This window comes from Oncorhynchus clarkii, chromosome 17 (genome assembly GCF_045791955.1).
Source record: "Oncorhynchus clarkii lewisi isolate Uvic-CL-2024 chromosome 17, UVic_Ocla_1.0, whole genome shotgun sequence".
In the NCBI taxonomy this organism is placed as follows: Eukaryota; Metazoa; Chordata; class Actinopteri; order Salmoniformes; family Salmonidae; genus Oncorhynchus; species Oncorhynchus clarkii.
In genome coordinates this window covers 33,789,808-33,807,482 of record NC_092163.1, presented here as the reverse complement: position 1 = coordinate 33,807,482, position 17,675 = coordinate 33,789,808, and the positions used below count along the sequence as shown (strand labels likewise).

Below are 17,675 nucleotides of genomic sequence, written 5' to 3'. Positions count from 1 at the left end.
CTCTTTAGTCAGGTTGTTGTATCTGGTCTGTAGCTGGTCTTTCTCTCTTTAGTCAGATTGTTGTATCTGGTCTGTAGCTGGTCTCTTCCTTCAGTTGTGTTGATTTTATAAAGGGAAAAACTCTGGAACAAGTTGTTCCTTTTATCCTCAGAATCTGTGATTTCTCTGTTATCTACACAGTATAAACACAGAGTTACTAGGTAAAACACCAGGTAAATAGGCCTAATAACCTGCACGTCTTACAACTAGGTGATAATCAATGAATTTAGACACAAACTCACAGTAGACAGACAGGTCTATGATCCCAGCCAGTTGAACACACAGCAGCCCCAGACACACTGCAGCAACTAGGAAGGGTCTCTTCCCTGATCTATCAGGCTCTGTGGAAACAAACAAGAGACTTTTACGTTGTTATTTGGTGAGAGTGTGTGTGTGTGTGTGTGTGTGTGTGTGTGTGTGTGTGTGTGTGTGTGTTACTTGAGTGCTGGTGTCCTGGTCCATTATTAGGAGCAGTGTCTGCTGTCTCTTCTCTCTTGGTGCTGGTCTCACCGTCTCTCAGGGTGTCTGCACTGACATAGATATCCACAATCCTCTCCTCCATCTCACCTCTGTCAAACTTGAACTTCTTGTTCATATCTGGTTCAGCATAGATGACCTTTGACATCTTTAACAATATCTGGGTCTTTCTTTCTATGTAGGTCTACTATACATTAAGTATCTGCTTCTAGAATTAATGTGGTGGTCTTCCAACATGGTCACCTGGAGGTGTCGTACGTCAACTGAAAGACCTCAATACGTTAAGTCTCTGCTTCTAGTGACATCTCTGTCTCTGAGTCATCTGTGTGTCTCTGTCTGTGTGACTACTGTAGGTGTTAACTCTAGGGAAGTATCAACAAAATGACACGGGTAGTTGTAGCTATGCTAATACAACAAAATAGAACAAGTTTGCATACTGTGTGTGTGCATGTGCGCGCGCGTGTGTGTGTGTGTGTGTGTGTGTGAGTGTGAGAGATTGTTACAGTGGTTATTGTTAAACCATTTTCTGCAGAACAATATAAAGCATTCCATGTCTCTACATGGTCATCTTGTCCAGAGTATATCTCAACACAGTCCTCCTGCCCAGGGAATGGGACTTGCTATTTGTGATGATGGACAGGACACTGTCATACCAGGAAGATATAGATCATAGAGGGGAAGTTGAGAACAAAGACTAGTTGTTAACATATATTAAATATCATATGTAACAGCCCCAAGATAATTCAGGGAGTTTCCAGAACTCCTCCTTCCTTTCACCTTTCTGCTGATTTGGACCCTCTGTTTACTCCCAAATATACATCAACATGAGGGTGGGTGTGAATATTGAGGGTGGGTGTGCTTAACCAGTGAGGATCAACCTGATTTGTTGAGGAGTTTTTGAGTGACAGCTGATTGAACCACTGGAAATATCCACTTCCTCTCCCTCTTTTGGGACCATATAGGGGAGCAGTCAAATATGAGCATTTGATATTGTGCTTATATGTAACTTGACAACATAGACTGACTGTTAAATATTATTAAGTAACATCCTTTGATATCTCTACTACACTCATTGATTGGTGATACAGTCCCCTCCTTCCTATACAGTGTATGTAATGGTGGTTTGGTACTGTAGAGAATGTCATCACCAGGCCTGAATTGGAGCATGTAAATATCTGTAGAATATATTTTAATTGAATATTATGTAAATGCACAAAGTCAAATGTACTGAATTAATGTTGAATGAAGCTACAAGAAGCAAATTAAGACTTTTATTAAAATGATACCACAAAGAAATACAACAATAGGTGTGTGTGTGTGTGTGTGCGTTAGTGTACGTGCATGCATGTGTTCGAGCGCATGTCTGAATGAGGGTGTGTGATGGTGTGTGTGTGAGAGAGAGAGACAGACAGAGAGAATGAGAGAGAATGAAGGAGGAAGTTGTTTGCACTCTAGGCTACTGTATGTGTTACAGTATGTTGTCATGGTGATGTTAAAGCACTTTCTCACAAATCCAGTTGAGTTTGATGCCACATGACAAGTCATTCCACGCCTCCAGATGACTCTGATTGTTACGTATGTGAACACAGTCCTCCTCACCATATTCTGGTTTGCCATCACCATTATCAGGCTGATGTGGAGACCAGTACCTACGGGGTTAAAAACAGTCAGATATCATGGTTAATACCAGTACCTACAGGGTTAAAAACAGTCAGATATCATGGTTAATACCAGTACCTACAGGGTTAAAAACAGTCAGATATCATGGTTAATACCAGTACCTACAGGGTTAAAAACAGTCAGATATCATGGTTAATACCAGTACCTACAGGGTTAAAACAGTCAGATATCATGGTTAATACCAGTACCTACAGGGTTAAAAACAGTCAGATATCATGGTTAATACCAGTACCTACAGGGTTAAAAACAGTCAGATATCATGGTTAATACCGGTAGCTACAGGGTTAAAAACAGTCAGATATCATGGTTAATACCAGTACCTACAGGGTTAACAACAGTCAGATATCATGGTTAATACCAGTACCTACAGGGTTAAAAACAGTCAGATGTCACAGTTAGAACATCACAATCCTAAATAATGTACAGAAATGTTTCAGTTTAAATTCAACTTTGTTGACCTAGAGTATGAACAACACAGAGAATCAGCCCTTCTCCCTACACTGTGGTCAGTGTTATTATAACAGTAGTATATTACCTTGGGGTGGTCAGTGTTATTAGAGCAGTAGTATATTACCTTGGGTTGGTCAGTGTTATTAGAGCAGTAGTATATTACCTTGGGGTGGTCAGTGTTATTATAACAGTAGTATATTACCTTGGAGGGGTCAGTGTTATTATAGCAGTAGTATATTACCTTGGGGTGGTCAGTGTTATTAGAGCAGTAGTATATTACCTTGGGTTGGTCAGTGTTATTAGAGCAGTAGTATATTACCTTGGGGTGGTCAGTGTTAGTAGAGCAGTAGTATATTACCTTGGGGTGGTCAGTGTTAGTAGAGCAGTAGTATATTACCTTGGGTTGGTCAGTGTTATTAGAGCAGTAGTATATTACCTTGGGGTGGTCAGTGGGGTGCCGTCCACCCATCTCCAGGTCCTCTCAGTAACAGAGTCAGTCAGACCAATCCAGACTCCCTTGTTGAGGTTGAAGAGAAACTCCTGTTGTTGAGAAAGATAAATAAATATACGTACACCCCTAGCACACCCATATCCTCTCTCTCTGTCTGTATGTATATATATATATATATTTATATATATATATATATAATCTCTCTCTCTCTCTCTCTCTCTCTCTGTATATATTTATATATCTATATATAATCTCTCTCTCTCTCACCTGTTCCTTATCACTGTTTATGATCACCAGGTCTGCTCCTCTCTCCAGACAGTCCTCTCTGCTCTCCTTCCAGGTTTTAGTATCATCAGACAGGAAGTACCAACTGGATTCAAAATTCTGCCAGCCTTTGGGACAGGTTTGTTCTACAAGATGAAAACATTAATTTCTTTCAATTAACCACACAGGATACTAAAGTAAAAAATTCAGCACACGATAAAGTATGTGGGATTAATGAATATGTACTATTGTATGTTTACTCACCGAGATTGGTAAGCCTCCCACTAAGAAAATCTCTCTCAGTCTGTAGCTGGTCTCTCTCTTTAATCAGAAGGCTATAACTGGCCTGTAGCTGGTCTCTCTCTTTAGTCAGGTTGTTGTAACTGGTCTGTAGCTGGTCTCCCTCTTTAGTCAGGTTGTTGTAACTGGACTGTAGCTGGTGACCAATGACTCCATCTGTAAAAGGGTAAAGTTGATGAAACATGTAACTAAAACACCATTAATGAGTAAGTATGATTAAGTAGGCTCTTTAAGTCTCAGTAATAACATACTAAACTTACAGTAGACAGACAGGCCTATGATCCCAGCCAGTAGGAGAACACACAGCAGCCCCAGACACACTGCAGCAACTCCAGAGGGTCTCTTCCACCACTGAACATGTACTGAATCACAAATGATTAAAGATCTTTGGTAATGTGTTTTACTGTATCATCCAGGATTGAGACAAATAAAGCTAGAGTTCTACAGGGTTATCACACCTGTATTTGTTTGTGTGCTTGTGTGTGCTTGTGTGTGTGTGTTCGTGCAATCCTACCTGCAGCAACAGCTCCATCTCTTGTACTGGACTTGAAGGCTCTTACGTTGGAATAATTTTGGTCATCAATGTCTGTGTTCTTCATTGCATCGGATTCATCGTCTTCAAATCCATCCGAGATTTCATCGACTCCCTCTGACATCTTAACACACTGGTGGTGAAATTCAGTAACTTCTACTTATATCAGCTCTAATATAAGTCTGTATCTATGTGTTCTCTCTGGACTGTCCTGCATCTGTGTGACTTATTATAGTGATACATGTTTTAAACAGTTAACCACAGTGAAGAGGAAACTGTCAAATCAACACCACACTGGTCATCACGTGACTTGCACCAGCCAATCTAAACATGTATGTTTCCCACAGTGTTCATCAGTATTAAACATGTGCCTTAGTGTGATAATATAATACATGATATGACTCCCACCAGCCTTGATAATATAATACATGATATGACTCCCACCAGCCTTAGTGTGATAATATAATACATTATATGACTCCCACCAGCCTTAGTGTGATAATATAATACATGATATGACTCCCACCAGTCTTAGTGTGATAATATAATACATGATATGACTCCCACCAGCCTTAGTGTGATAATATAATACATGATATGACTCCCACCAGCCTTAGTTTGATAATATAATACATGATATGACTCCCACCAGTCTTAGTGTGATGATATAATACATGATATGACTCCCACCAGTCTTAGTGTGATAATATAATACATGATATGACTCCCACCAGTCTTAGTGTGATGATATAATACATGATATGACTCCCACCAGCCTTAGTGTGATGATATAATATATGATATGACTCCCACCAGTCTTAGTGTTATAATATAATACATGATATGACTCCCACCAGTCTTAGTGTGATAATATAATACATGATATGACTCCCACCAGCCTTAGTTTGATAATATAATACATGATATGACTCCCACCAGCCTTAGTTATAATATAATACATGATATGACTCCCACCAGCCTTAGTGTGATAATATAATACATGATATGACTCCCACCAGCCTTAGTGTGATAATATAAGACATGATATGACTCCCACCAGCCTTAGTTTGATAATATAATACATGATATGACTCCACCAGCCTTAGTGTGATAATATAATACATGATATGACTCCCACCAGTCTTAGTGTGATAATATAATACATGATATAACTCCCACCAGCCTTAGTTTGATAATATAATACATGATATGACTCCCACCAGCCTTAGTGTGATAATATAATACATGATATGACTCCCACCAGCCTTAGTTTGATAATATAATACATGATATGACTCCCACCAGCCTTAGTTTGATAATATAATACATGATATGACTCCCACCAGCCTTAGTTTGATAATATAATACATGATATGACTCCCACCAGCCTTAGTTTGATAATATAATACATGATATGACTCCCACCAGTCTTAGTGTGATAATATAATACATGATATGACTCCCACCAGCCTTAGTTTGATAATATAATACATGATATGACTCCCACCAGCCTTAGTTTGATAATATAATACATGATATGACTCCCACCAGCCTTGATAATATAATACATGATATGACTCCCACCAGTCTTAGTGTGATAATATAATACATGATATGACTCCCACCAGCCTTAGTGTGATAATATAATACATGATATGACTCCCACCAGCCTTGATAATATAATACATGATATGACTCCCACCAGCCTTAGTGTGATAATATACTACATGATATGACTCCCACCAGTCTTAGTGTGATAATATAATACATGATATGACTCCCACCAGCCTTAGTGTGATAATATACTACATGATATGACTCCCACCAGTCTTAGTGTGATAATATAATACATGATATGACTCCCACCAGCCTTAGTGTGATAATATAATACATGATATGACTCCCACCAGTCTTAGTGTGATAATATAATACATGATATGACTCCCACCAGTCTTAGTGTGATAATATAATACATGATATGACTCCCACCAGTCTTAGTGTGATAATATAATACATGATATGACTCCCACCAGTCTTAGTGTGATAATATAAGACATGATATGACTCCCAACAGCCTTAGTGTGATAATATAATACATGATATGACTCCCACCAGCCTTAGTGTGATAATATAATACATGATATGACTCCCACCAGTCTTAGTGTGATAATATAATACATGATATGACTCCCACCAGCCTTAGTGTGATAATATAATACATATGACTCCCACCAGTCTTAGTGTGATAATATAATACATGATATGACTCCCACCAGCCTTAGTGTGATAATATACTACATGATATGACTCCCACCAGTCTTAGTGTGATAATATAATACATGATATGACTCCCACCAGTCTTAGTGTGATAATATAATACATGATATGACTCCCACCAGCCTTAGTTATAATATAATACATGATATGACTCCCACCAGTCTTAGTGTGATAATATACTACATGATATGACTCCCACCAGTCTTAGTGTGATAATATAATACATGATATGACTCCCACCAGCCTTAGTGTGATAATATAATACATGATATGACTCCCACCAGCCTTAGTGTGATAATATAATACATGATATGACTCCCACCAGCCTTAGTGTGATAATATAATACATGATATGACTCCCACCAGTCTTAGTGTGATAATATAATACATGATATGACTCCCACCAGCCTTAGTGTGATAATATAATACATGATATGACTCCCACCAGCCTTAGTGTGATAATATAATACATGATATGACTCCCACCAGTCTTAGTGTGATAATATAATACATGATATGACTCCCACCAGCCTTAGTGTGATAATATAATACATGATATGACTCCCACCAGCCTTGATAATATAATACATGATATGACTCCCACCAGTCTTAGTGTGATAATATAATACATGATATGACTCCCAGCAGCCTTAGTTTGATAATATAATACATGATATGACTCCCACCAGCCTTAGTGTGATAATATAATACATGATATGACTCCCACCAGCCTTAGTGTGATAATATACTACATGATATGACTCCCACCAGTCTTAGTGTGATAATATAATACATGATATGACTCCCACCAGCCTTAGTGTGATAATATAATACATGATATGTCTCCCACCAGTCTTAGTATGATAATATAATACATGATATGACTCCCACCAGCCTTAGTGTGATAATATAATACATGATATGACTCCCACCAGCCTTAGTGTGATAATATAATACATGGTATGACTCCCACCAGTCTTAGTGTGATAATATAATACATGATATGACTCCCACCAGCCTTAGTGTGATAATATAATACATGATATGACTCCCACCAGCCTTAGTGTGATAATATAATACATGATATGACTCCCACCAGCCTTGATAATATAATACATTACATTACTATATATCATGCTATATGATGTATGTATGAATTCACAGGGTCCCGATTTTTGATGTGCTAAAATAAATGGGGATCCTGTTAATTGACATATACACTACATATATCCTGACTGAGTTTACAGCACCCCCAGCCTTCAAATGGAGAGCACATTATGGATCTCACTCTGTGACTGGTGGTGTGGGGGGAAGTTGTCCCTATACGCTGATCTTAGGTCGGTTTTGCATTTCTACCACAAATGGTTAAGGTTAGGATTGGGGGAGAGAAACCTGATCCTAAATCTGAACCTAGGGGAATCTTCCTTCCGTGGTGTGACCGGCAACCATTGGCCATCTACAGTAGGGGTCTTTTTTTATCTATGCTGACTGTGAAGAGTTTCTCAGAATGAAAAAGCAGAAGTTCTAACAACATCTCCATTGTTCCAGTTTGACAGATTTAAGAGAAAGAAGAATAAAAACCCTCCACGTTTTATGACAAAACGTTCACATTTCCACCCTGTCTTTTATTACAACATAACATATACATACTGGTTACATCTAATGACACAACTCTCTCTGCACTGATTCCACTGTTCCACATGACATCTACCTACATGAACGAATACAACTCTACAGCTCTACTCTATTCCACAGGAGGAGAGAAAGCATCACACAGACCCTTAGATACGGAGTCAAAAGGTGGCCCTCTGGTGGACGGAGTACTAACTACAAGTACAACTGTAGTGTTGGTGACAGAGACCTGGGTGGATGTAGTACTAACTACAGGTACAGCTGTAGTGTTGGTGACAGAGACCTGGGTGGATGTAGTACTAACTACAGGTACAGCTGTAGTGTTGGTGACAGAGACCTGGGTGGATGTAGTACTAACTACAGGTACAGCTGTAGTGTTGGTGACAGAGACCTGGGTTGATGTAGTACTAACTACAGGTACAGCTGTAGTGTTGGTGACAGAGACCTGGGTGGATGTAGTACTAACTACAGGTGCAGCTGTAGTGTTGGTGACAGAGACCTGGGTGGATGTAGTACTAACTACAGGTACAGCTGTAGTGTTGGTGACAGAGACCTGGGTGGATGTAGTACTAACTACAGGTGCAGCTGTAGTGTTGGTGACAGAGACCTGGGTGGATGTAGTACTAACTACAGGTAAATCTGTAGTGTTGGTAACAGAGACCTGGGTTGATGTAGTCCTAACTACAGGTACAGCTGTAGTGTTGGTGACAGAGACCTTGGTGGACGTAGTACTAACTACAGGTACAGCTGTAGTGTTGGTGACAGAGACCTGGGTGGATGTAGTACTAACTACAGGTACATCTGTAGTGTTGGTAACAGAGACCTGGGTTGATGTAGTCCTAACTACAGGTACAGCTGTAGTGTTGGTGACAGAGACCTGGGTGGATGTAGTACTAACTACAGGTACAGCTGTAGTGTTGGTGGCTGAGACCTGGGTGGATGTATTGTTATTATTTGTTATTGTTATTATAGCAGTAGTATATTACCTTGGGGTGGTCAGTGTTATTAGAGCAGTAGTATATTACCTTGGGTTGGTCAGTGTTATTAGAGCAGTAGTATATTACCTTGGGGTGGTCAGTGTTAGTAGAGCAGTAGTATATTACCTTGGGGTGGTCAGTGTTAGTAGAGCAGTAGTATATTACCTTGGGTTGGTCAGTGTTATTAGAGCAGTAGTATATTACCTTGGGGTGGTCAGTGGGGTGCCGTCCACCCATCTCCAGATCCTCTCAGTAACAGAGTCAGTCAGACCAATCCAGACTCCCTTGTTGAGGTTGAAGAGAAACTCCTGTTGTTGAGAAAGATAAATAAATATACGTATACCCCTAGCACACCCATATCCTCTCTCTCTCTCTCTCTGTCTGTATGTATATATATATATATATATTTATATATATATATATATAATCTCTCTCTCTCTCTCTCTGTATATATTTATATATCTATATATAATCTCTCTCTCTCTCACCTGTTCCTTATCACTGTTTATGATCACCAGGTCTGCTCCTCTCTCCAGACAGTCCTCTCTGCTCTCCTTCCAGGTTTTAGTATCATCAGACAGGAAGTACCAACTGGATTCAAAATTCTGCCAGCCTTTGGGACAGGTTTGTTCTACAAGACGAAAACATTAATTTCTTTCAATTAACCACACAGGATACTAAAGTAAAAAATTCAGCACACGATAAAGTATGTGGGATTAATGAATATGTACTATTGTATGTTTACTCACCGAGATTGGTAAGCCTCCCACTAAGAAAATCTCTCTCAGTCTGTAGCTGGTCTCTCTCTTTAATCAGAAGGCTATAACTGGCCTGTAGCTGGTCTCTCTCTTTAGTCAGGTTGTTGTAACTGGTCTGTAGCTGGTCTCCCTCTTTAGTCAGGTTGTTGTAACTGGACTGTAGCTGGTGACCAATGACTCCATCTGTAAAAGGGTAAAGTTGATGAAACATGTAACTAAAACACCATTAATGAGTAAGTATGATTAAGTAGGCTCTTTAAGTCTCAGTAATAACATACTAAACTTACAGTAGACAGACAGGCCTATGATCCCAGCCAGTAGGAGAACACACAGCAGCCCCAGACACACTGCAGCAACTCCAGAGGGTCTCTTCCACCACTGAACATGTACTGAATCACAAATGATTAAAGATCTTTGGTAATGTGTTTTACTGTATCATCCAGGATTGAGACAAATAAAGCTAGAGTTCTACAGGGTTATCACACCTGTATTTGTTTGTGTGCTTGTGTGTGCTTGTGTGTGTGTGTTCGTGCAATCCTACCTGCAGCAACAGCTCCATCTCTTGTACTGGACTTGAAGGCTCTTACGTTGGAATAATTTTGGTCATCAATGTCTGTGTTCTTCATTGCATCGGATTCATCGTCTTCAAATCCATCCGAGATTTCATCGACTCCCTCTGACATCTTAACACACTGGTGGTGAAATTCAGTAACTTCTACTTATATCAGCTCTAATATAAGTCTGTATCTATGTGTTCTCTCTGGACTGTCCTGCATCTGTGTGACTTATTATAGTGATACATGTTTTAAACAGTTAACCACAGTGAAGAGGAAACTGTCAAATCAACACCACACTGGTCATCACGTGACTTGCACCAGCCAATCTAAACATGTATGTTTCCCACAGTGCTCATCAGTATTAAACATGTGCCTTAGTGTGATAATATAATACATGATATGACTCCCACCAGCCTTGATAATATAATACATGATATGACTCCCACCAGCCTTAGTGTGATAATATAATACATTATATGACTCCCACCAGCCTTAGTGTGATAATATAATACATGATATGACTCCCACCAGTCTTAGTGTGATAATATAATACATGATATGACTCCCACCAGCCTTAGTGTGATAATATAATACATGATATGACTCCCACCAGCCTTAGTTTGATAATATAATACATGATATGACTCCCACCAGTCTTAGTGTGATGATATAATACATGATATGACTCCCACCAGCCTTAGTGTGATGATATAATATATGATATGACTCCCACCAGTCTTAGTGTTATAATATAATACATGATATGACTCCCACCAGTCTTAGTGTGATAATATAATGCATGATATGACTCCCACCAGCCTTAGTTTGATAATATAATACATGATATGACTCCCACCAGCCTTAGTTATAATATAATACATGATATGACTCCCACCAGCCTTAGTGTGATAATATAATACATGATATGACTCCCACCAGCCTTAGTGTGATAATATAAGACATGATATGACTCCCACCAGCCTTAGTTTGATAATATAATACATGATATGACTCCACCAGCCTTAGTGTGATAATATAATACATGATATGACTCCCACCAGTCTTAGTGTGATAATATAATACATGATATAACTCCCACCAGCCTTAGTTTGATAATATAATACATGATATGACTCCCACCAGCCTTAGTGTGATAATATAATACATGATATGACTCCCACCAGCCTTAGTTTGATAATATAATACATGATATGACTCCCACCAGCCTTAGTTTGATAATATAATACATGATATGACTCCCACCAGCCTTAGTTTGATAATATAATACATGATATGACTCCCACCAGCCTTAGTTTGATAATATAATACATGATATGACTCCCACCAGTCTTAGTGTGATAATATAATACATGATATGACTCCCACCAGCCTTAGTTTGATAATATAATACATGATATGACTCCCACCAGCCTTAGTTTGATAATATAATACATGATATGACTCCCACCAGCCTTGATAATATAATACATGATATGACTCCCACCAGTCTTAGTGTGATAATATAATACATGATATGACTCCCACCAGCCTTAGTGTGATAATATAATACATGATATGACTCCCACCAGCCTTGATAATATAATACATGATATGACTCCCACCAGCCTTAGTGTGATAATATACTACATGATATGACTCCCACCAGTCTTAGTGTGATAATATAATACATGATATGACTCCCACCAGCCTTAGTGTGATAATATACTACATGATATGACTCCCACCAGTCTTAGTGTGATAATATAATACATGATATGACTCCCACCAGCCTTAGTGTGATAATATAATACATGATATGACTCCCACCAGTCTTAGTGTGATAATATAATACATGATATGACTCCCACCAGTCTTAGTGTGATGATATAATACATGATATGACTCCCACCAGTCTTAGTGTGATAATATAATACATGATATGACTCCCACCAGTCTTAGTGTGATAATATAAGACATGATATGACTCCCAACAGCCTTAGTGTGATAATATAATACATGATATGACTCCCACCAGCCTTAGTGTGATAATATAATACATGATATGACTCCCACCAGTCTTAGTGTGATAATATAATACATGATATGACTCCCACCAGCCTTAGTGTGATAATATAATACATATGACTCCCACCAGTCTTAGTGTGATAATATAATACATGATATGACTCCCACCAGCCTTAGTGTGATAATATACTACATGATATGACTCCCACCAGTCTTAGTGTGATAATATAATACATGATATGACTCCCACCAGTCTTAGTGTGATAATATAATACATGATATGACTCCCACCAGCCTTAGTTATAATATAATACATGATATGACTCCCACCAGTCTTAGTGTGATAATATACTACATGATATGACTCCCACCAGTCTTAGTGTGATAATATAATACATGATATGACTCCCACCAGCCTTAGTGTGATAATATAATACATGATATGACTCCCACCAGCCTTAGTGTGATAATATAATACATGATATGACTCCCACCAGCCTTAGTGTGATAATATAATACATGATATGACTCCCACCAGTCTTAGTGTGATAATATAATACATGATATGACTCCCACCAGCCTTAGTGTGATAATATAATACATGATATGACTCCCACCAGCCTTAGTGTGATAATATAATACATGATATGACTCCCACCAGTCTTAGTGTGATAATATAAAACATGATATGACTCCCACCAGCCTTAGTGTGATAATATAATACATGATATGACTCCCACCAGCCTTGATAATATAATACATGATATGACTCCCACCAGTCTTAGTGTGATAATATAATACATGATATGACTCCCAGCAGCCTTAGTTTGATAATATAATACATGATATGACTCCCACCAGCCTTAGTGTGATAATATAATACATGATATGACTCCCACCAGCCTTAGTGTGATAATATACTACATGATATGACTCCCACCAGTCTTAGTGTGATAATATAATACATGATATGACTCCCACCAGCCTTAGTGTGATAATATAATACATGATATGTCTCCCACCAGTCTTAGTATGATAATATAATACATGATATGACTCCCACCAGCCTTAGTGTGATAATATAATACATGATATGACTCCCACCAGCCTTAGTGTGATAATATAATACATGGTATGACTCCCACCAGTCTTAGTGTGATAATATAATACATGATATGACTCCCACCAGCCTTAGTGTGATAATATAATACATGATATGACTCCCACCAGCCTTAGTGTGATAATATAATACATGATATGACTCCCACCAGCCTTGATAATATAATACATTACATTACTATATATCATGCTATATGATGTATGTATGAATTCACAGGGTCCCGATTTTTGATGTGCTAAAATAAATGGGGATCCTGTTAATTGACATATACACTACATATATCCTGACTGAGTTTACAGCACCCCCAGCCTTCAAATGGAGAGCACATTATGGATCTCACTCTGTGACTGGTGGTGTGGGGGGAAGTTGTCCCTATACGCTGATCTTAGGTCGGTTTTGCATTTCTACCACAAATGGTTAAGGTTAGGATTGGGGGAGAGAAACCTGATCCTAAATCTGAACCTAGGGGAATCTTCCTTCCGTGGTGTGACCGGCAACCATTGGCCATCTACAGTAGGGGTCTTTTTTTATCTATGCTGACTGTGAAGAGTTTCTCAGAATGAAAAAGCAGAAGTTCTAACAACATCTCCATTGTTCCAGTTTGACAGATTTAAGAGAAAGAAGAATAAAAACCCTCCACGTTTTATGACAAAACGTTCACATTTCCACCCTGTCTTTTATTACAACATAACATATACATACTGGTTACATCTAATGACACAACTCTCTCTGCACTGATTCCACTGTTCCACATGACATCTACCTACATGAACGAATACAACTCTACAGCTCTACTCTATTCCACAGGAGGAGAGAAAGCATCACACAGACCCTTAGATACGGAGTCAAAAGGTGGCCCTCTGGTGGACGGAGTACTAACTACAAGTACAACTGTAGTGTTGGTGACAGAGACCTGGGTGGATGTAGTACTAACTACAGGTACAGCTGTAGTGTTGGTAACAGAGACCTGGGTGGATGTAGTACTAACTACAAGTACAACTGTAGTGTTGGTGACAGAGACCTGGGTGGATGTAGTACTAACTACAGGTACAGCTGTAGTGTTGGTGACAGAGACCTGGGTGGATGTAGTACTAACTACAGGTACAGCTGTAGTGTTGGTGACAGAGACCTGGGTGGATGTAGTACTAACTACAGGTACAGCTGTAGTGTTGGTGACAGAGACCTGGGTTGATGTAGTACTAACTACAGGTACAGCTGTAGTGTTGGTGACAGAGACCTGGGTGGATGTAGTACTAACTACAGGTGCAGCTGTAGTGTTGGTGACAGAGACCTGGGTGGATGTAGTACTAACTACAGGTACAGCTGTATTGTTGGTGACAGAGACCTGGGTGGATGTAGTACTAACTACAGGTGCAGCTGTAGTGTTGGTGACAGAGACCTGGGTGGATGTAGTACTAACTACAGGTAAATCTGTAGTGTTGGTAACAGAGACCTGGGTTGATGTAGTCCTAACTACAGGTACAGCTGTAGTGTTGGTGACAGAGACCTTGGTGGACGTAGTACTAACTACAGGTACAGCTGTAGTGTTGGTGACAGAGACCTGGGTGGATGTAGTACTAACTACAGGTACATCTGTAGTGTTGGTAACAGAGACCTGGGTTGATGTAGTCCTAACTACAGGTACAGCTGTAGTGTTGGTGACAGAGACCTGGGTGGATGTAGTACTAACTACAGGTACAGCTGTAGTGTTGGTGGCTGAGACCTGGGTGGATGTATTGTTATTATTTGTTATTGTTATTATAGCAGTAGTATATTACCTTGGGGTGGTCAGTGTTATTAGAGCAGTAGTATATTACCTTGGGTTGGTCAGTGTTATTAGAGCAGTAGTATATTACCTTGGGGTGGTCAGTGTTAGTAGAGCAGTAGTATATTACCTTGGGGTGGTCAGTGTTAGTAGAGCAGTAGTATATTACCTTGGGTTGGTCAGTGTTATTAGAGCAGTAGTATATTACCTTGGGGTGGTCAGTGGGGTGCCGTCCACCCATCTCCAGATCCTCTCAGTAACAGAGTCAGTCAGACCAATCCAGACTCCCTTGTTGAGGTTGAAGAGAAACTCCTGTTGTTGAGAAAGATAAATAAATATACGTATACCCCTAGCACACCCATATCCTCTCTCTCTCTCTCTCTGTCTGTATGTATATATATATATTTATATATATATATAATCTCTCTCTCTCTCTCTCTCTCTCTCTGTATATATTTATATATCTATATATAATCTCTCTCTCTCTCACCTGTTCCTTATCACTGTTTATGATCACCAGGTCTGCTCCTCTCTCCAGACAGTCCTCTCTGCTCTCCTTCCAGGTTTTAGTATCATCAGACAGGAAGTACCAACTGGATTCAAAATTCTGCCAGCCTTTGGGACAGGTTTGTTCTACAAGATGAAAACATTAATTTCTTTCAATTAACCACACAGGATACTAAAGTAAAAAATTCAGCACACGATAAAGTATGTGGGATTAATGAATATGTACTATTGTATGTTTACTCACCGAGATTGGTAAGCCTCCCACTAAGAAAATCTCTCTCAGTCTGTAGCTGGTCTCTCTCTTTAATCAGAAGGCTATAACTGGCCTGTAGCTGGTCTCTCTCTTTAGTCAGGTTGTTGTAACTGGTCTGTAGCTGGTCTCCCTCTTTAGTCAGGTTGTTGTAACTGGACTGTAGCTGGTGACCAATGACTCCATCTGTAAAAGGGTAAAGTTGATGAAACATGTAACTAAAACACCATTAATGAGTAAGTATGATTAAGTAGGCTCTTTAAGTCTCAGTAAGAACATACTAAACTTACAGTAGACAGACAGGCCTATGATCCCAGCCAGTAGGAGAACACACAGCAGCCCCAGACACACTGCAGCAACTCCAGAGGGTCTCTTCCACCACTGAACATGTACTGAATCACAAATGATTAAAGATCTTTGGTAATGTGTTTTACTGTATCATCCAGGATTGAGACAAATAAAGCTAGAGTTCTACAGGGTTATCACACCTGTATTTGTTTGTGTGCTTGTGTGTGTGTGTTCGTGCAATCCTACCTGCAGCAACAGCTCCATCTCTTGTACTGGACTTGAAGGCTCTTACGTTGGAATAATTTTGGTCATCAATGTCTGTGTTCTTCATTGCATCGGATTCATCGTCTTCAAATCCATCCGAGATTTCATCGACTCCCTCTGACATCTTAACACACTGGTGGTGAAATTCAGTAACTTCTACTTATATCAGCTCTAATATAAGTCTGTATCTATGTGTTCTCTCTGGACTGTCCTGCATCTGTGTGACTTATTATAGTGATACATGTTTTAAACAGTTAACTACAGTGAAGAGGAAACTGTCAAATCAACACCACACTGGTCATCACGTGACTTGCACCAGCCAATCTAAACATGTATGTTTCCCACAGTGCTCATCAGTATTAAACATGTGCCTTAGTGTGATAATATAATACATGATATGACTCCCACCAGCCTTGATAATATAATACATGATATGACTCCCACCAGCCTTAGTGTGATAATATAATACATGATATGACTCCCACCAGCCTTAGTGTGATAATATAATACATGATATGACTCCCACCAGCCTTAGTTTGATAATATAATACATGATATGACTCCCACCAGCCTTAGTGTGATAATATAATACATGATATGACTCCCACCAGTCTTAGTTTGATAATATAATACATGATATGACTCCCACCAGCCTTAGTGTGATAATATAATACATGATATGACTCCAACCAGCCTTAGTGTGATAATATAATACATGATATGACTCCCACCAGTCTTAGTATGATAATATAATACATGATATGACTCCCACCAGCCTTAGTGTGATAATATAATACATGATATGACTCCCACCAGTCTTAGTGTGATAATATAAGACATGATATGACTCCCACCAGTCTTAGTGTGATAATATAATACATGATATGACTCCCACCAGCCTTAGTGTGATAATATAATACATGATATGACTCCCACCAGCCTTAGTGTGATAATATAATACATGATATGACTCCCACCAGCCTTAGTGTGATAATATAATACATGATATGACTCCCACCAGTCTTAGTTATAATATAATACATGATATGACTCCCACCAGCC

The 17,675-nt window shown here is 39.1% G+C and overlaps 1 pseudogene; it reads right to left on the bottom strand.

The window, feature by feature from the left end:
- The window catches only part of LOC139369405 (cingulin-like), a 55,234-nt pseudogene extending 38,497 nt beyond the window's left edge, over nt 1-16,737 (bottom strand).
- Nucleotides 16,738-17,675: the final 938 nt, after the last annotated feature.